The 19,973-nt window shown below is 42.6% G+C and overlaps 1 protein-coding gene and 1 non-coding gene across 2 annotated transcripts in view; both read left to right on the plus strand.

The window, feature by feature from the left end:
* LOC131291501 (helicase POLQ-like) overlaps positions 1–19,973 on the plus strand; it is a 151,720-nt gene that overhangs the window by 69,770 nt on the left and 61,977 nt on the right. The gene's annotated exons all lie outside the window — the stretch shown is intronic.
* Positions 4,520–4,674, plus strand: LOC131291507 (5.8S ribosomal RNA). The gene has a single exon (XR_009189307.1). It is a non-coding gene; the product is annotated as a 5.8S ribosomal RNA (ribosomal RNA).

Below are 19,973 nucleotides of genomic sequence, written 5' to 3' on the forward strand. Positions count from 1 at the left end.
ACTCTTCGGATGTACTTCGGGTATCGCCTGTTGTCCGAGACCACTTGCATGGTTAGCAAGCGTTGTGGTCTAATGGCCCTACCGGGCAAACACTTTGGGTTCGCGAGGACTTAGAGTGCTGGTAGTGGTTGGCGGACCCAACACTCTGGGTACCTCCGGGTACTTGGGGTTGGTTGAGGACTTGGTGAACAAACACTTGTTGTACACTCTCCGGATGTACTTCGGGTGTCACCTGTTGTCCGAGACCACTTGCATGGTTAGCAAGCGTTGTGGTCTAATGGCCCTACCGGGCAAACACTTTATGTTCGCGAGGACTTGGAGTGCTGGTAGTGGTTGGCGGACCCAACACTCTGGGTACCTCCGGGTACTTGGGGTTGGTTGAGAACTTGGTGAAGATACCCCTGTCACCTTGTTCGAGGCCACTTGCATGGTCGCAAGCGTTGTGATACAATGGCCCTACCGGGCAAACACTTTGGGTTCGCAAGGACTTGGAGTGCCGGGACGGGTTGGCGGATCCAACACTCTGGGTACCTCCGGGTACTTGGGGTTGGTTGAGGACTTGGTGAGCAAACACTTGATATACGTTCTTCGGATGTACTTCGGGTATCGCCTGTTGTCCGAGACCACTTGCATGGTTAGCAAGCGTTGTGATTCAATGGCCCTACCGGGCAAACACTTTGGGTTCGCAAGGACTTGGAGTGCCGGGACGGGTTGGCGGATCCAACACTCTGGGTACCTCCGGGTACTTGGGGTTGGTTGAGGACTTGGTGAAGATACCCCTGTCACTTTGTTCGAGGCCACTTGCATGGTCGCAAGCGTTGTGATACAATGGCCCTACCGGGCAAACACTTTGGGTTCGCGAGGACTTGGAGTGCCGGGACGGGTTTGCGGATCCAACACTCTGGGTACCTCCGGGTACTTGGGGTTGGTTGAGGACTTGGTGAACAAACACTTGATATACACTCTTCGGATGTACTTCGGGTATCGCCTGTTGTCCGAGACCACTTGCATGGTCAACGGTTGAGGTGGTGATGGCGGGTCGGTGCTGTAGGGTGCCGGCCTGTTGGCTGCCTTGGCCGGGTTGGTTGGTTAACACTTGATTGAGCTTGCACCCGAGGGTAATGGCACTTGAAGGTGGGTACCGGCCGGCTGACCTGGTGTGATGGTTGGTTGGTGAACACTTGGCGGTACTTGCACTTGGCTGTGCTTGAACTTGAAGGTGGGATCCGGCTGGCCTAGGCCATTGGTGGTTGGTTCGTGGGTTAGCCCTTAGCTGGGCTGGCTGGCTGGCTGGCCATCGGTGGTGTGGTGTGGTGTGGTGTGTGGAGTCGAGCATCGCGCGCCGTTGCCTTCTTCGGAGTGTTGTGGGTACGCAAGTGCTTGCAGTGCAAAGAGGTTGGTGATGGAGTGACATTGCCTTCACCATGGAGTTGCGGGTACTTAGGTACTTGCAAGGAGATGGTGGTATGGTGGTGTTGCGTGTGTGGTGTTCGATTAGAAAGATATATTTTCTAAGTCCGGATTAGTGCTGTCAGGATAGCCGCCGCTAACAGGTCCTCCACGGCCTCCGTGGGGCTTGACTTGGCGCTATTCCGGACTTGGGGCGATCACGATGTCCCTGTGCGGGACTTAGAAGATGGAACAACACAAGTACCCTTATCCCATGACTTGTGAGTGATTGGCATACGTTACCACATGAAGAGAAAAATTGGCTAAGTCCCGGATCCATATTATATGAAGAGAAAAATCGGCTAAGTCCAGGATCCATATTATATGAAGAGAAAAATCGGCCAAGTCAAGGATCCATATTATATGAAGAGAAAAATCGGCTAAGTCCAGGATCCATATATCATAACCTAATAATCGGCTAAGTCCAGGATCCATATTATATGAAGAGAAAAATCGGTTATAGTTCATTCTAGCTTGCCCTATGTGGAAGAGGACTCAATACCCTACCTGTTGAGCTTGAAACAAAGTCATCACTTGGGCATGCTCATATTGCCATACAATATTCCATTATCTACTAATGAGCATGCAGCTATATGATTATAACCTGTAAACGATTACCCCGCCGTAGTTCAGCGCTTCAACCAAGTGATGACTTCAGTATGGCTAGTGTGTGAAGTATAAAGTATAGTCCTCCCCTGGTCCACACTGCTTCGGCGGTCCTGGGTAAGATAGTTAGTTCTAGCTTGCCCTATGTGGAAGAGGACACCATACTTAATACTGTGGTGTAATGAACAAAGTATAGTCCTCCACTGGTCCACGCTGCTTCGGCGGTCCTGGGTAAGATAGTTAGTTCTAGCTTGCCCTATGTGGAAGAGGGCATACAAGACAAAGTATAGTTCTCCCCTGGTCCACGCTGCTTCGGCGGTCCTGGGTAAGATAGTTAATTCTAGCTTGCCCTATGTGGAAGAGAGCATACATGAACCAAGAACGAAGGTTATGATCGAGGAATGATTCGACAACTAACCGATGGTATGAAATGTGAAGAATTCAAGCAAGCACACAATCAAGTCATCACTTGGGCATGCTCGATAGCCAACCCTATGACATTAACCTAGTAGAGCATGCGAAAACCAATATATATGTAAACGATGCCCCTCCCTAGTTCAGCGCTTCAACCAAGTGATGACTTCAGAATGGCTAAATCAAATCGGTTCAAAACATACCATCGGTACCCTATTGAAACACACAAGTCGATATCAAACCTCATGATTGTGTAGTCCTCCACTGGTCCACACTGCTCCGGCGGTCCTGGGTAAGATAGTTCATTCTAGCTTGCCCTATGTGGAAGAGGGCACATTACTCAATACTGTGGTGTTATGAACAAAGTATAGTCCTCCACTGGTCCACGCTGCTTCGGCGGTCCTGGGTAAGATAGTTAGTTCTAGCTTGCCCTATGTGGAAGAGGGCATACAAGACAAAGTATAGTTCTCCCCTGGTCCACGCTGCTTCGGCGGTCCTGGGTAAGATAGTTAATTCTAGCTTGCCCTATGTGGAAGAGAGCATACATGAACCAAGAACGAAGGTTATGATCGAGGAATGATTCGACAACTAACCGATGGTATGAAATGTGAAGAATTCAAGCAAGCACACAATCAAGTCATCACTTGGGCATGCTCGATAGCCAACCTCATGACATTAACCTAGTAGAGCATGCGAAAACCAATATATATGTAAACGATGCCTCCCTAGTTCAGCGCTTCAACCAAGTGATGACTTCAGAATGGCTAAATCAAATCGGTTCAAACCATACCATCGGTATCCTATTGAAACACACAAGTCGATATCAAACCTCATGATTGTGTAGTCCTCCACTGGTCCACGCCGCTTCGGCCGTCCTGGGTAAAATGGAACATTCCAGCTTGCCCTATGTGGAAGAGGGCACATTACTCAATACTGTGGTGTGAAGTATAAAGTTCAGTTCTCCCCTGGTCCACGCTGCTTCGGCGGTCCTGGGTAAGATAGTTCATTCTAGCTTGCCCTATGTGGAAGAGGACACTTCATACTTCGTCTCTAAGCGGCGGCTTGACTCCTCCCTACGGGGAACGGGTTTACGCGCACAGCGGCGGCTTACGCACTATGGCAGTCATGGATGCCTTACGTTTCTATGAAAAGTGTGTTCCTCCCCTGGTCCACGCTGCTTCGGCAGTCCTGGGTAAGATAGTTAGTTCTAGCTTGCCCTATGTGGAAGAGGACACGTAGACTTACTGTGGTGTGAAGTATAAAGTTCAGTTCTCCCCTGGTCCACGCCGCTTCGGCCGTCCTGGGTAAAATGGATTCATCCAGCTTGCCCTATGTGGAATGAGGACACTTTATGCTTCGTCTCTAAGCGGCGGCTTGCTCCTCCCTACGGGGAACGGGTATACGCGCACAGCGGCGGCTTACGTTATGGCAGTCATGGATGCCTTACGTTTCCATGAAAAGTGTGTTCCTCCCCTGGTCCACGCTGCTTCGGCAGTCCTGGGTAAGATAGTTAGTTCTAGCTTGCCCTATGTGGAAGAGGACACGTAGACTTACTGTGGTGTGAAGTATAAGGTTCAGTTCTCCCCTGGTCCACGCCGCTTCGGCCGTCCTGGGTAAAATGGATTCATCCAGCTTGCCCTATGTGGAATGAGGACACTTTATGCTTCGTCTCTAAGCGGCGGCTTGCTCCTCCCTACGGGGAACGGGTATACGCGCACAGCGGCGGCTTACGTTATGGCAGTCATGGATGCCTTACGTTTCCATGAAAAGTGTGTTCCTCCCCTGGTCCACGCTGCTTCGGCAGTCCTGGGTAAGATAGTTAGTTCTAGCTTGCCCTATGTGGAAGAGGACACGTAGACTTACTGTGGTGTGAAGTATAAGGTTCAGTTCTCCCCTGGTCCACGCCGCTTCGGCCGTCCTGGGTAAAATGGATTCATCCAGCTTGCCCTATGTGGAATGAGGACACTTTATGCTTCGTCTCTAAGCGGCGGCTTGCTCCTCCCTACGGGGAACGGGTATACGCGCACAGCGGCGGCTTACGCAAGTTAGTCACCCTCGGCAGTGGATCACTCGGCTCATGGATCGATGAAGACCGCAGCTAACTGCGCGTCATAATGTGAACTGCAGGACACATGAACATTGATAAGTTGAACGCATATTGCACGTCGTGGGAACCTACCATGATGTACAGATGACTGAGCGCTTATATTTGAGAAATGTATCGCATACATTTAACTACGCCGTGACACCCGTCACGAGACGTGCACCATGATGTTAACTAGGGTCGCGACGACCCGCTAGCATTAAAGAACCCGTGGTTTACAATATACTGGCATTGGAATTCGAAGTATTTAGAGCGTCCGTGTTCCCGCGTGAGGCGGAAGTACGAGGAGAAGGCGTGCTTGTGGTGTCTGTGGTGGTGTTTACTGATGTCTAGCTTCAGCTTATTTATTTATTTAAATAGAAGCGAAGATGTCAAAGTAGCGTCGAAGCAGCAGCGGTAGCACAAATGATTCAAGTATGGAAGTTGACCAAAGGAACACAAACAAACTAGCGTATGGGCAATGGAAGGTATCAGTGAGTTAAACCACACGCGGGCTAACAGCCCGTTAACCGAGTCCAACGGTACATATTGGACATTGAAACAAAGTAGTCGCAAGCCAGATGTGACGATAACAACCGCAAGGTACATAAGCCTCAGTTCATGTGTGACAACCCCCTGAATTTAAGCATATTAATAAGGGGAGGAAAAGAAACCAACCGGGATTCCCTGAGTAGCTGCGAGCGAAACGGGAGAAGCTCAGCACGTAGGGGTGGCGGCCTGTCCGTCTATCCGATTCCGTGTACTGGTGCGTCTCACTATCCGTCATCTTAGCGCTTTTCAAGTCCAACTTGAATGTGGCTCAGAACCCATAGAGGGTGATAGGCCCGTAGAACAGCGCCCGTTGGATGATGGACCGAGCGTACCATGGAGTCGTGTTGCTTGATAGTGCAGCACTAAGTGGGAGGTAAACTCCTTCTAAAGCTAAATACAACCATGAGACCGATAGTAAACAAGTACCGTGAGGGAAAGTTGAAAAGCACTCTGAATAGAGAGTCAAATAGTACGTGAAACTGCCGAGGGTGTGAAGCTCGTTGAACTCAATTATCCATAGGGCCATGACGCCCTCACTGGACTGTCAGCAGTAATTCTGGACTGACCCGACCCATGTGAGTTGTCATGGTCCGCGTGTGGACATCGTGATCCATTACGAAATGTAAGCGGTGACTCCGGTTGCCGCGAGCATGTCTGACACTAGGTCCCAAGAAACTGCTGTCGACCCTCTACGTACCTTCAGGTGACGATGGGCTATCGGAACCCTCGGGTAACCGGTTTTCGGCTAAGTTCAGGTGTGCCGTTGGACGCGTGATGGGCTTGAACGAACTAGAGTGGCTGGAAGCGCATGTTTGGGCATGTAACTGGGCGCGAGCCCGGGGCGACCAGTGCTCCTGATCGGCGATGCATTAACTAATTGAGGTACCTACGGGACCCGTCTTGAAACACGGACCAAGAAGTCTATCTTGCGCGCAAGTCAATGGGAAGTAGCAAACCCAAAGGCGAAGACAAAGCAACTGGCTAGTGTGCGGGATTACGGGTGCACCACAGTCCGCAAGGATTGGCTAGCTGTGCACCCCTCCATCCCCGGGTGTTTGCCCGAAGTCCTGATGGTCGTAGAAGCCGGACCCTCCGGGGGCTGGTGGTGGACCGTCGGGTACCGACGGAACATACCGTGATAATTTATGAAAAATCGAATAAGTCCGAGATGCCTTTAAGTAGGGATGCTGTATTGAGATGGGAGATGAAGAAGATCAAGATTCATCTCCATGCAGCATCCCATTCATCTCCCAGCATCCTAACATATGGATTTCTTAGAATTTATGAAAAATCGACTAAGTCCGAGATGGCTTTAAGTAGGGATGATGTATTAAGATGGGAAATGTAGGAGATCAAGATGCATCTCCATGCAGCATCCCATTCGTCTCCCAGCATCCTAACATATGAATTTCTTAGAATTTATGAAAAATCGACTAAGTCCGAGATGCCTTTAAGTAGGGATGCTGTATTGAGATGGGAGATGAAGAAGACCAAGATTCATCTCCATGCAGCATCCCATTCATCTCCCAGCATCCTAACATATGAATTTCTTAGAATTTATGAAAAATCGACTAAGTCCGAGATGGCTTTAAGTAGGGATGCTGTATTAAGATGGGATATGTAGGAGATCAAGATTCATCTCCATGCAGCATCCCATTTATCTCCCAGCATCCTAACATATGAATTTCTTAGAATTTATGAAAAATCGACTAAGTCCGAGATGCCTTTAAGTAGGGATGCTGTATTAAGATGGGAGATGTAGGAGATCCAGATTCATCTCCATGCAGCATCCCATTCATCTCGCAGCATCCTAACATATGAATTTCTATGAATTTATGAAAAATCGACTAAGTCCGAGATGCCTTGAAGTAGGGATGCTGTATTGAGATGGGAGATGTAGGAGATCAAGATTCATCTCCATGCAGCATCTTATTCATCTCCCAGCATCCTAACATATGAATTTCTTAGAATTTATGAAAAATCGACTAAGTCCGAGATGCCTTTAAGTAGGGATGCTGTATTGAGATGGGAGATGGAGAAGATCAAGATTCATCTCCATGCAGCATCCCATTCATCTCGCAGCACCCTAACATATGTTTTTCTTAGAATTTATGAAAAATCGACTAAGTCCGAGATGCCTTTAAGTAGGGATGCTGTATTAAGATCGGAGATGAAGAAGATCAAGATTCATCTCCATGCAGCATCCCATTCATCTCCCAGCATCCTAACATATGAATTTCTTAGAATTTATGAAAAATCGACTAAGTCCGAGATGGCTTTAAGTAGGGATGCTGTATTAAGATGGGATATGTAGGAGATCAAGATTCATCTCCATGCAGCATCCCATTTATCTCCCAGCATCCTAACATATGAATTTCTTAGAATTTATGAAAAATCGACTAAGTCCGAGATGCCTTTAAGTAGGGATGCTGTATTAAGATGGGAGATGTAGAAGATCCAGATTCATCTCCATGCAGCATCCCATTCATCTCGCAGCATCCTAACATATGAATTTCTATGAATTTATGAAAAATCGACTAAGTCCGAGATGCCTTGAAGTAGGGATGCTGTATTGAGATGGGAGATGTAGGAGATCAAGATTCATCTCCATGCAGCATCTTATTCATCTCCCAGCATCCTAACATATGAATTTCTTAGAATTTATGAAAAATCGACTAAGTCCGAGATGCCTTTAAGTAGGGATGCTGTATTGAGATGGGAGATGGAGAAGATCAAGATTCATCTCCATGCAGCATCCCATTCATCTCGCAGCACCCTAACATATGTTTTTCTTAGAATTTATGAAAAATCGACTAAGTCCGAGATGCCTTTAAGTAGGGATGCTGTATCGAGATGGGAGGTGACGAAGATCAAGATTCATCTCCATGCAGCATCCCATTCATCTCCCAGCATCCTAACATATGAATTTCTATGAATTTATGAAAAATCGACTAAGTCCCAGATGCCTTTAAGTAGGGATGCTGTATTAGGATGGGAGATGAAGAAGATCAAGATTCATCTCCATGCAGCATCCCATTTATCTCGCAGCATCCTAACATATGAATTTCTTAGAATTTTTGAAAAATCGACTAAGTCCCAGATGCCTTTAAGTAGGGATGCTGTATTAGGATGGGAGATGAAGAAGCTCAAGATTCATCTCCATGCAGCATCCCATTCATCTCGCAGCATCCTAACATATTTTTTTTTTAGAATTAATGAAAAATCGACTAAGTCCGAGATGCCTTTAAGTAGGGATGCTGTATCGAGATGGGAGATGAAGAAGATCAAGATTCATCTCCATGCAGAATCCCATGCATCTCGCAGCATCCTAACATATGAATTTCTTAGAATTTATGAAAAATCGACTATGTCCGAGATGCCTTTAAGTAGGGATGCTGTATTAAGATGGGAGGTGACGAAGATCAAGATTCATCTCCATGCAGCATCCCATTCATCTCCCAGCATCCTAACATATGAATTTCTTAGAATTTATGAAAAATCGACTAAGTCCGAGATGCCTTTAAGTAGGGATGCTGTATTAAGATGGGAGATGAGGAAAATCAAGATTCATCTCCATGCAGCATCCCATTCATCTCGCAGCATCCTAACATATGAATTTCTTAGAATTTATGAAAAATCGACTAAGTCCGAGATGCCTTTAAGTAGGGATGCTGTATTAGGATGGGAGATGTAGAAGATCAAGATTCATCTCCATGCAGCATCCCATTCATCTCGCAGCATCCTAACATATGAATTTCTAAGAATTTATGAAAAATTGACTAAGTCCGAGATGCCTTTAAGTAGGGATGCTGTATTAAAATGGGAGATGAAGAAGATCAAGATTCATCTCCATGCAGCATCCCATTCATCTCGCAGCATCCTAACATATGAATTGTTTAGAATTTATGAAAAATCGACTAAGTCCGAGATGCCTTTAGGTAGGGATGCTGTATCGAGATGGGAGATGAAGAAGATCAAGATTCATCTCCATCCAGCATCCCATTCATCTCGCAGCATCCTAACATATGAATTGTTTAGAATTTATGAAAAATCGACTAAGTCCGAGATGCCTTTAAGTAGGGATGCTGTATCGAGATGGGAGATGAAGAAGATCAAGATTCATCTCCATGCAGCATCCCATTCATCTCCCAGCATCCTAACATATGAATTTCTTAGAATTTATGAAAAATCGACTAAGTCCGAGATGCCCTTAAGTAGGGATGCTGTATTGAGATGGGAGATGTAGGAGATCAAGATTCATCTCCATGCAGCAACCCATTCATCTCCCAGCATCCTAACATATGAATTTCTTAGAATTTATGAAAAATCGACTAAGTCCGAGATGGCTTTAAGTAGGGATGCTGTATTAAGATGGGAGATGTAGGAGATCAAGATTCATCTCCATGCAGCATCCCATTTATCTCCCAGCATCCTTACATATGAATTTCTTAGAATTTATGAAAAATCGACTAAGTCCGAGATGCCTTTAAGTAGGGATGCTGTATTAAGATGGGAGATGGAGAAGATCAAGATTCATCTCCATGCAGCATCCCATTCATCTCCCAGCATCCTAACATATGAATTTCTATGAATTTATGAAAAATCGAATAAGTCCGAGATGCCTTTAAGTAGGGATGCTGTATTGAGATGGGAGATGAAGAAGATCAAGATTCATCTCCATGCAGCATCCCATTCATCTCCCAGCATCCTAACATATGGATTTCTTAGAATTTATGAAAAATCGACTAAGTCCGAGATGGCTTTAAGTAGGGATGCTGTATTAAGATGGGAAATGTAGGAGATCAAGATGCATCTCCATGCAGCATCCCATTCGTCTCCCAGCATCCTAACATATGAATTTCTTAGAATTTATGAAAAATCGACTAAGTCCGAGATGGCTTTAAGTAGGGATGCTGTATTAAGATGGGATATGTAGGAGATCAAGATTCATCTCCATGCAGCATCCCATTTATCTCCCAGCATCCTAACATATGAATTTCTTAGAATTTATGAAAAATCGACTAAGTCCGAGATGCCTTTAAGTAGGGATGCTGTATTAAGATGGGAGATGAAGTAGATTAAGATTCATCTCCATGCAGCATCCCATTCATCTCGCAGCATCCTAACATATGTTTTTCTTAGAATTTATGAAAAATCGACTAAGTCCGAGATGCATTTAAGTAGGGATGCTGTATTAAGATGGGATATGTAGGAGATCAAGATTCATCTCCATGCAGCATCCCATTTATCTCCCAGCATCCTAACATATGAATTTCTATGAATTTATGAAAAATCGAATAAGTCCGAGATGCCTTTAAGTAGGGATGCTGTATTGAGATGGGAGATGAAGAAGATCAAGATTCATCTCCATGCAGCATCCCATTCATCTCCCAGCATCCTAACATATGGATTTCTTAGAATTTATGAAAAATCGACTAAGTCCGAGATGGCTTTAAGTAGGGATGCTGTATTAAGATGGGAAATGTAGGAGATCAAGATTCATCTCCATGCAGCATCCCATTTATCTCCCAGCATCCTAACATATGAATTTCTATGAATTTATGAAAAATCGAATAAGTCCGAGATGCCTTTAAGTAGGGATGCTGTATTGAGATGGGAGATGAAGAAGATCAAGATTCATCTCCATGCAGCATCCCATTCATCTCCCAGCATCCTAACATATGTATTTCTTAGAATTTATGAAAAATCGACTAAGTCCGAGATGGCTTTAAGTAGGGATGCTGTATTAAGATGGGAGATGTAGGAGATCAAGATGCATCTCCATGCAGCATCCCATTCATCTCGCAGCATCCTAACATATGAATTTCTATGAATTTATGAAAAATCGACTAAGTCCGAGATGCCTTTAAGTAGGGATGCTGTATTAAGATGGGAGATGAAGAAGATCAAGATTCATCTCCATGCAGCATCTCATTTATCTCCCAGCATCCTAACATATGAATTTCTTAGAATTTATGAAAAATCGACTAAGTCCGAGATGGCTTTAAGTAGGGATGCTGTATTAAGATGGGAGATGTTGGAGATCAAGATTCATCTCCATGCAGCATCCCATTCATCTCCCAGCATCCTAACATATGAATTTCTATGAATTTATGAAAAATCGACTAAGTCCGAGATGCCTTTAAGTAGGGATGCTGTATTGAGATGGGAGATGTAGGAGATCAAGATTCATCTCCATGCAGCATCCCATTCATCTCGCAGCATCCTAACATATGAATTTCTTAGAACTTATGAAAAATCGACTAAGTCCGAGATGCCTTTAAGTAGGGATGCTGTATTAAGATGGGAGATGTAGGAGATCAAGATTCATCTCCATGCAGCATCCCATTCATCTCGCAGCATCCTAACATATGAATTTCTATGAATTTATGAAAAATCGACTAAGTCCGAGATGGCTTTAAGTAGGGATGCTGTATTAAGATGGGAAATGTAGGAGATCAAGATTCATCTCCATGCAGCATTCCATTCATCTCGCAGCATCCTAACATATGAATTTCTATGAATTTATGAAAAATCGACTAAGTCCGAGATGCCTTTAAGTAGGGATGCTGTATTGAGATGGGAGATGTAGGAGATCAAGATTCATCTCCATGCAGCATCTCATTTATCTCCCAGCATCCTAACATATGAATTTCTTAGAATTTATGAAAAATCGACTAAGTCCGAGATGCATTTAAGTAGGGATGCTGTATTAAGATGGGAGATGAAGTAGATCAAGATTCATCTCCATGCAGCATCCCATTCATCTCGCAGCATCCTAACATATGTTTTTCTTAGAATATATGAAAAATCGACTAAGTCCGAGATGCCTTTAAGTAGGGATGCTGTAGTAAGATTGGAGATGAAGAAGATCAAGATTCATCTCCATGCAGCTTCTTATTCTTCTCGCAGCATCCTAACATATGTTTTTCTAAGAATTTATTAAAAATCGACTAAGTCCGAGATGCCTTTAAGTAGGGATGCTGTATTAAGATGGGAGATGAAGAAGATCAAGATTCATCTCCATGCAGCATCCCATTCATCTCGCAGCATCCTAACATATGTTTTCCTTAGAATTTATGAAAAATCGACTAAGTCCGAGATGCCTTTAAGTAGGGATGCTGTATTGAGATGAGAGATGTAGGAGATCAAGATTCATCTCCATGCAGCATCCCATTCATCTCGCAGCATCCTAACATATGAATTTCTATGAATTTATGAAAAATCGACTAAGTCCGAGATGCCTTTAAGTAGGGATGCTGTATTAAGATGGGAGATGTAGGAGATCAAGATGCATCTCCATGCAGCATCCCATTCATCTCCGAGCATCCTAACATATGTTTTTCTTAGAATTTATGAAAAATCGACTAAGTCCGAGATGCCTTTAAGTAGGGATGCTGTATTAAGATGGGAGATGAGGAAGATCAAGATTCATCTCCATGCAGCATCCCATTCATCTCGCAGCATCCTAACATGTGTTTTTCTAAGAAATTATGATAAATCGACTCAGTCCGAGATGCCTTTAAGTAGTGATGCTGTATTAAGATGGGAGATGAAGAAGATCAAGATTCATCTCCATGCAGCATCCCATTCATCTCGCAGCATCCTATCATATGTTTTTCTTAGAATTTATGAAAAATCGACTAAGTCCGAGATGCCCTTAAGTAGGGATGCTGTATTATAATGGGAGATGGAGAAGATCAAGATTCATCTTCATGCAGCATCTCATTCATCTCGCAGCATCCTAACATATGTTTTTCTTAGAATTTATGAAAAATCGACTAAGTCCGAGATGCCTTTAAGTAGGGATGCTGTATTAAGATGGGAGATTAAGAAGATCAAGATTCATCTCCATGCAGCATCCCATGCATCTCGCAGCATCCTAACATATGAATTTCTTAGAATTTATGAAAAATCGACTAAGTCCGAGATGCCTTTAAGAAGGAATGCTGTATTAAGATTGGAGATGAAGAATATCAAGATTCTTCTCCATGCAGCATCCCATTTATCTCGCAGCATCCTAACATATGTTTTTCTGAGAATTTATGAAAAATCGACTAAGTCCGAGATGCCTTTAAGTAGGGATGCTGTATTGAGATGGGAGATGGAGAAGATCAAGATTCATCTCCATGCAGCATCCCATTCATCTCGCAGCATCCTAACATATGTTTTTCTTGGAATTTATGAAAAATCGACTAAGTCCGAGATGCCTTTAAGTAGGGATGCTGTATTGAGATGGGAGATGAGGAAGATCAAGATTCATCTCCATGCAGCATCCCATTCATCTCGCAGCATCCTGACATATGTTTTTCGTAGAATTTATGAAAAATCGACTAAGTCCGAGATGCATTTAAGCAGGGATGCTGTATTAAGATGGGAGATGAAGAAGTTCAAGGTTCATCTCCATGCAGCATCCCATTCATCTCGCAGCATCCTAACATATGTTTTTCTAAGAACTTATGAAAAATCGACTAAGTCCGAGATGCCTTTAAGTAGGGATGCTGTTTTAAGATAGGAGATGAAGAAGATCAAGAATCATCGCCATGCAGCATCCCTTTTATCTGGCAGCATCCTAACATATGTTTTTCTTAGAATTTTTAAAAAAACGACTAAGTCCGAGATTCCTTTAAGTAGGGATGCTGTATTAAGATGGGAGATGTAAAAGATCAAGATTCATCTCCATGCAGCATCCCATTCATCTCGCAGCACTATAACATATGTGTTTCTTAGAATTTATGAAAAATCGACTAAGTCCGAGATGCCTTTGAGTAAAGATGCTGTATTAAGATGGGAGATGAAGAAGAACAAGATACATCTCCATGCAGCATCCCATTCATCTCGCAGCATCCTAACATATGAATTTCTATGAATTTATGAAAAATCGACTAAGTCCGAGATGCCTTTAAGCAGGGATGCTGTATTAAGATGGGAGATGTAGGAGATCAAGATTCATCTCCATGCAGCATCCCATTCATCTCGCAGCATCCTAACATATGAATTTCTTAGAATTTATGAAAAATCGACTAAGTCCCAGATGCCTTTAAGTAGGGATGCTGTATTAAGATGGGAGGTGACGAAGATCAAGATTCATCTCCATGCAGCATCCCATTCATCTCGCAGCATCCTAACATATGAATTTCTTAGAATTTATGAAAAATCGACTAAGTCCCAGATGCCTTTAAGTAGGGATGCTGTATTAGGATGGGAGATGAAGAAGATCAAGATTCATCTCCATGCAGCATCCCATTCATCTCGCAGCATCCTAACATATGAATTTCTTAGAATTTATGAAAAATCGACTAAGTCCCAGATGCCTTTAAGTAGGGATGCTGTATTAAGATGGGAGGTGACGAAGATCAAGATTCATCTCCATGCAGCATCCCATTCATCTCGCAGCATCCTAACATATGAATTTCTTAGAATTTTTGAAAAATCGACTAAGTCCCAGATGCCTTTAAGTAGGGATGCTGTATTAGGATGGGAGATGAAGAAGATCAAGATTCATCTCCATGCAGCATCCCATTCATCTCCCAGCATCCTAACATATGAATTTCTTAGAATTTATGAAAAATCGACTATGTCCGAGATGCCTTTAAGTAGGGATGCTGTATTAAGATATGAGGTGACGAAGATCAAGATTCATCTCCATGCAGCATCCCATTCATCTCGCAGCATCCTAACATATGAATTTCTTAGAATTTATGAAAAATCGACTAAGTCCCAGATGCCTTTAAGTAGGGATGCTGTATTAGGATGGGAGATGAAGAAGATCAAGATTCATCTCCATGCAGCATCCCATTCATCTCGCAGCATCCTAACATATGAATTTCTTAGAATTTTTGAAAAATCGACTAAGTCCCAGATGCCTTTAAGTAGGGATGCTGTATTAGGATGGGAGATGAAGAAGATCAAGATTCATCTCCATGCAGCATCCCATTCATCTCGCAGCATCCTAACATATTTTTTTTTTAGAATTAATGAAAAATCGACTAAGTCCGAGATGCCTTTAAGTAGGGATGCTGTATCGAGATGGGAGATGAAGAAGATCAAGATTCATCTCCATGCAGCATCCCATGCATCTCGCAGCATCCTAACATATGAATTTCTTAGAATTTATGAAAAATCGACTATGTCCGAGATGCCTTTAAGTAGGGATGCTGTATTAAGATGGGAGGTGACGAAGATCAAGATTCATCTCCATGCAGCATCCCATTCATCTCCCAGCATCCTAACATATGAATTTCTTAGAATTTATGAAAAATCGACTAAGTCCGAGATGCCCTTAAGTAGGGATGCTTTATTAAGATAGGAGATGTAAAAGATCAAGATTTATCTCCATGCAGCATCCCATTCATCTCGCAGCATCCTAACACATGAATTTCTTAGAATTTATGAAAAATCGACTAAGTCCGAGATGCCTTTAAGTAGGGATGCTGTATTAAGATAGGAGATGTAAAAGATCAAGATTCATCTCCATGCAGCATCCCATTCATCTCGCAGCATCCTAGCATATGAATTTCTTAGAATTTATGAAAAATCGACTAAGTCCGAGATGCCTTTAAGTAGGGATGCTGTATTAAGATAGGAGATGTAAAAGATCAAGATTCATCTCCATGCAGCATCCCATTCATCTCGCAGCATCCTAGCATATGAATTTCTTAGAATTTATGAAAAATCGACTATGTCCGAGATGCCTTTAAGTAGGGATGCTGTATTAAGATGGGAGGTGACGAAGATCAAGATTCATCTCCATGCAGCATCCCATTCATCTCCCAGCATCCTAACATATGAATTTCTTAGAATTTATGAAAAATCGACTAAGTCCGAGATGGCTTTAAGTAGGGATGCTGTATTAAGATGGGAGATGTAGGAGATCAAGATTCATCTCCATGCAGCATCCCATTCATCTCCCAGCATCCTAACATATGAATTTCTAAGAATTTATGAAAAATCGACTAAGTCCGAGATTCCTTTAAGTAGGGATGCTGTATCGAGATGGGAGATGTAGAAGATCAAGATTCATCTCCATGCAGCATCCCATTCATCTCGCAGAATCCTAACATATGAATTTCTTAGAATTTATGAAAAATCGAATAAGTCCGAGTCGCCTTTAAGTAGGGATGCTGTATCGAGATGGGAGATGTAGAAGATCAAGATTCATCTCCATGCAGCATCCCATTCTCCTCGCAGCATCCTAACATATGTTTTTCTTAGAATTTATGAAAAATCGACTAAGTCCGAGATGCCTTTAAGTAGGGATGCTGTATTGAGATGGGAGATGAAGAAGATCAAGATTCATCTCCATGCAGCATCCCATTCATCTCGCAGCATCCTAACATATGTTTTTCTTAGAATTTATGAAAAATCGACTAAGTCCGAGATGCCTTTAAGTAGGGATGCTGTATAAAGATGGGAGATGGAGAAGATCAAGATTCATCTCCATGCAGCATCCCATTCATCTCGCAACATCCTAACATATGTTTTTCTTAGAATTTATGAAAAATCGACTAAGTCCGAGATGCCTTTAAGTAGGGATGCTGTATTAAGATGGGAGATGAAGAAGATCAAGATTCATCTCCATGCAGCATCCCATTCATCTCGCAACATCCTAACATATGTTTTTCTTAGAATTTATGAAAAATCGACTAAGTCCGAGATGCCGTTAAGTAGGGATGCTGTATTAAGATGGGAGATGAAGAAGATCAAGATTCATCTCCGCGCAGCATCCCATTCATCTCCCAGCATCCTAACATATGTTTCTCTTAGAATTTATGAAAAATCGACTAAGTCCGAGATTCCTTTAAGTAGGGATGCTTTATTAAGATGGGAGATTAAGAAGATCAAGATTCATCTCCATGCAGCATCCCATTCATCTCGCAGCATCCTAACATATGAATTTCTTAGAATTTATGAAAAATCGACTAAGTCCGAGGCGCCTTTAAGTAGGGATGCTGTATCGAGATGGGAGATGTAGAAGATCAAGATTCATCTCCATGCAGCATCCCATTCTCCTCGCAGCATCCTAACATATGTTTTTCTTAGAATTTATGAAAAATCGACTAAGTCCGAGATGCCTTTATGTAGGGATGCTGTATTAAGATGGGAGATGAAGAAGATCAAGATTCATCTCCATGCAGCATCCCATTCATCTCGCAGCATCCTAACATATGTTTTTCTTAGAATTTATGAAAAATCGACTAAGTCCGAGATGCATTTAAGTAGGGATGCTGTATCGAGATGGGAGATGAAGAAGATCAAGATTCATCTCCATGCAGCATCCCATTCATCTCCCAGCATCCTAACATATGAATTTCTATGAATTTATGAAAAATCGACTAAGTCCGAGATGCCTTTAAGTAGGGATGCTGTATTGAGATGGGAGATGTAGGAGATCAAGATTCATCTCCATGCAGCATCCCATTCATCTCCCAGCATCCTAACATATGAATTTCTTAGAATTTATGAAAAATCGACTAAGTCCGAGATGGCTTTAAGTAGGGATGCTGTATTAAGATGGGAGATGTAGGAGATCAAGATTCATCTCCATGCAGCATCCCATTCATCTCCCAGCATCCTAACATATGAATTTCTTAGAATTTATGAAAAATCGACTAAGTCCGAGATGCCTTTAAGTAGGGATGATGTATTAAGATGGGAGATGAAGAAGATCAAGATTCATCTCCATGCAGCATCCCATTCATCTCGCAGCATCCTAACATATGTTTTTCTTAGAATTTATGAAAAATCGACTAAGTCCGAGATGCATTTAAGTAGGGATGCTGTATTAAGATGGGAGATGAAGAAGATCAAGATTCATCTCCATGCAGCATCCCATTCATCTCGCAGCATCCTAACATATGTTTTTCTTAGAATTTATGAAAAATCGACTAAGTCCGAGATGGCTTTAAGTAGGGATGCTGTATTGAGATGAGAGATGTAGGAGATCAAGATTCATCTCCATGCAGCATCCCATTCATCTCCCAGCATCCTAACATATGAATTTCTTAGAATTTATGAAAAATCGACTAAGTCCGAGATGCCTTTAAGTAGGGATGCTGTATTGAGATGAGAGATGTAGGAGATCAAGATTCATCTCCATGCAGCATCCCATTCATCTCCCAGCATCCTAACATATGTATTTCTTAGAATTTATGAAAAATCGACTAAGTCCGAGATGGCTTTAAGTAGGGATGCTGTATTAAGATGGGAGATGTAGGAGATCAAGATGCATCTCCATGCAGCATCCCATTCATCTCGCAGCATCCTAACATATGAATTTCTATGAATTTATGAAAAATCGACTAAGTCCGAGATGCCTTTAAGTAGGGATGCTGTATTAAGATGGGAGATGAAGAAGATCAAGATTCATCTCCATGCAGCATCCCATTCATCTCCCAGCATCCTAACATATGTATTTCTATGAATTTATGAAAAATCGACTAAGTCCGAGATGCCTTTAAGTAGGGATGCTGTATTGAGATGAGAGATGTAGGAGATCAAGATTCATCTCCATGCAGCATCCCATTCATCTCGCAGCATCCTTACATATGAATTTCTATGAATTTATGAAAAATCGACTAAGTCCGAGATGGCTTTAAGTAGGGATGCTGTATTAAGATGGGAGATGTAGGAGATCAAGATTCATCTCTATGTAGCATCCCATTCATCTCCCAGCATCCTAACATATGAATTTCTTAGAATTTATGAAAAATCGACTAAGTCCGAGATGCCTTTAAGTAGGGATGCTGTATTGAGATGAGAGATGTAGGAGATCAAGATTCATCTCCATGCAGCATCCCATTCATCTCGCAGCATCCTAACATATGTATTTCTTAGAATTTATGAAAAATCGACTAAGTCCGAGATGGCTTTAAGTAGGGATGCTGTATTAAGATGGGAGATGTAGGAGATCAAGATGCATCTCCATGCAGCATCCCATTCATCTCGCAGCATCCTAACATATGAATTTCTATGAATTTATGAAAAATCGACTAAGTCCGAGATGCCTTTAAGTAGGGATGCTGTATTAAGATGGGAGATGAAGAAGATCAAGATTCATCTCCATGCAGCATCCCATTCATCTCGCAGCACCCTAACATATGTTTTTCTTAGAATTTATGAAAAATCGACTAAGTCCGAGATGCCTTTAAGTAGGGATGCTGTATTGAGATGGGAGTTTTTCTAACATATGTTTTTCTTAGAATTTATGAAAAATCGACTAAGTCAGAGATGCCTTTAAGTAGGGATGCTGTATTGACATGGGAGATGTAGGAGATCAAGATTCATCTCCATGCAGCATCCCATTCATCTCGCAGCATCCTAACATATGTTTTTCTTGGAATTTATGAAAAATCGACTAAGTCCGAGATTCCGTTAAGTAGGGATGCTGTATTAAGATGGGAGATGCAGAAGATCAAGATTCATCTCCATGCAGCATCCCATTCAACTCGCAGCATCCTAACATATGAATTTCTAAGAATTTATGAAAAATCGACTAAGTCCGAGATGCCTTTAAGTAGGGATGCTGTATTGAGATGGGAGATGAAGAAGATCAAGATTCATCTCCATGCAGCATCCCATGCATCTCCCAGCATCCTAACATATGAATTTCTTAGAATTTATTAAAAATCGACTAAGTCCGAGATGCCTTTAAGTAGGGATGCTGTATTGAGATGGGAGTTTTTCTAACATATGTTTTTCTTAGAATTTATGAAAAATCGATTAAGTCCGAGATGCCTTTAAGTAGGGATGCTGTATCGAGATGGGAGATGAAGAAGATCAAGATTCATCTCCATGCAGCATCCCATTCATCTCGCAGCATCCTAACATATGAATTTCTTAGAATTTATGAAAAATCGACTAAGTCCGA

Source organism: Anopheles ziemanni (genome assembly GCF_943734765.1).
Source record: "Anopheles ziemanni chromosome X unlocalized genomic scaffold, idAnoZiCoDA_A2_x.2 X_unloc_10, whole genome shotgun sequence".
Lineage (NCBI taxonomy): Eukaryota > Metazoa > Arthropoda > Insecta > Diptera > Culicidae > Anopheles > Anopheles ziemanni.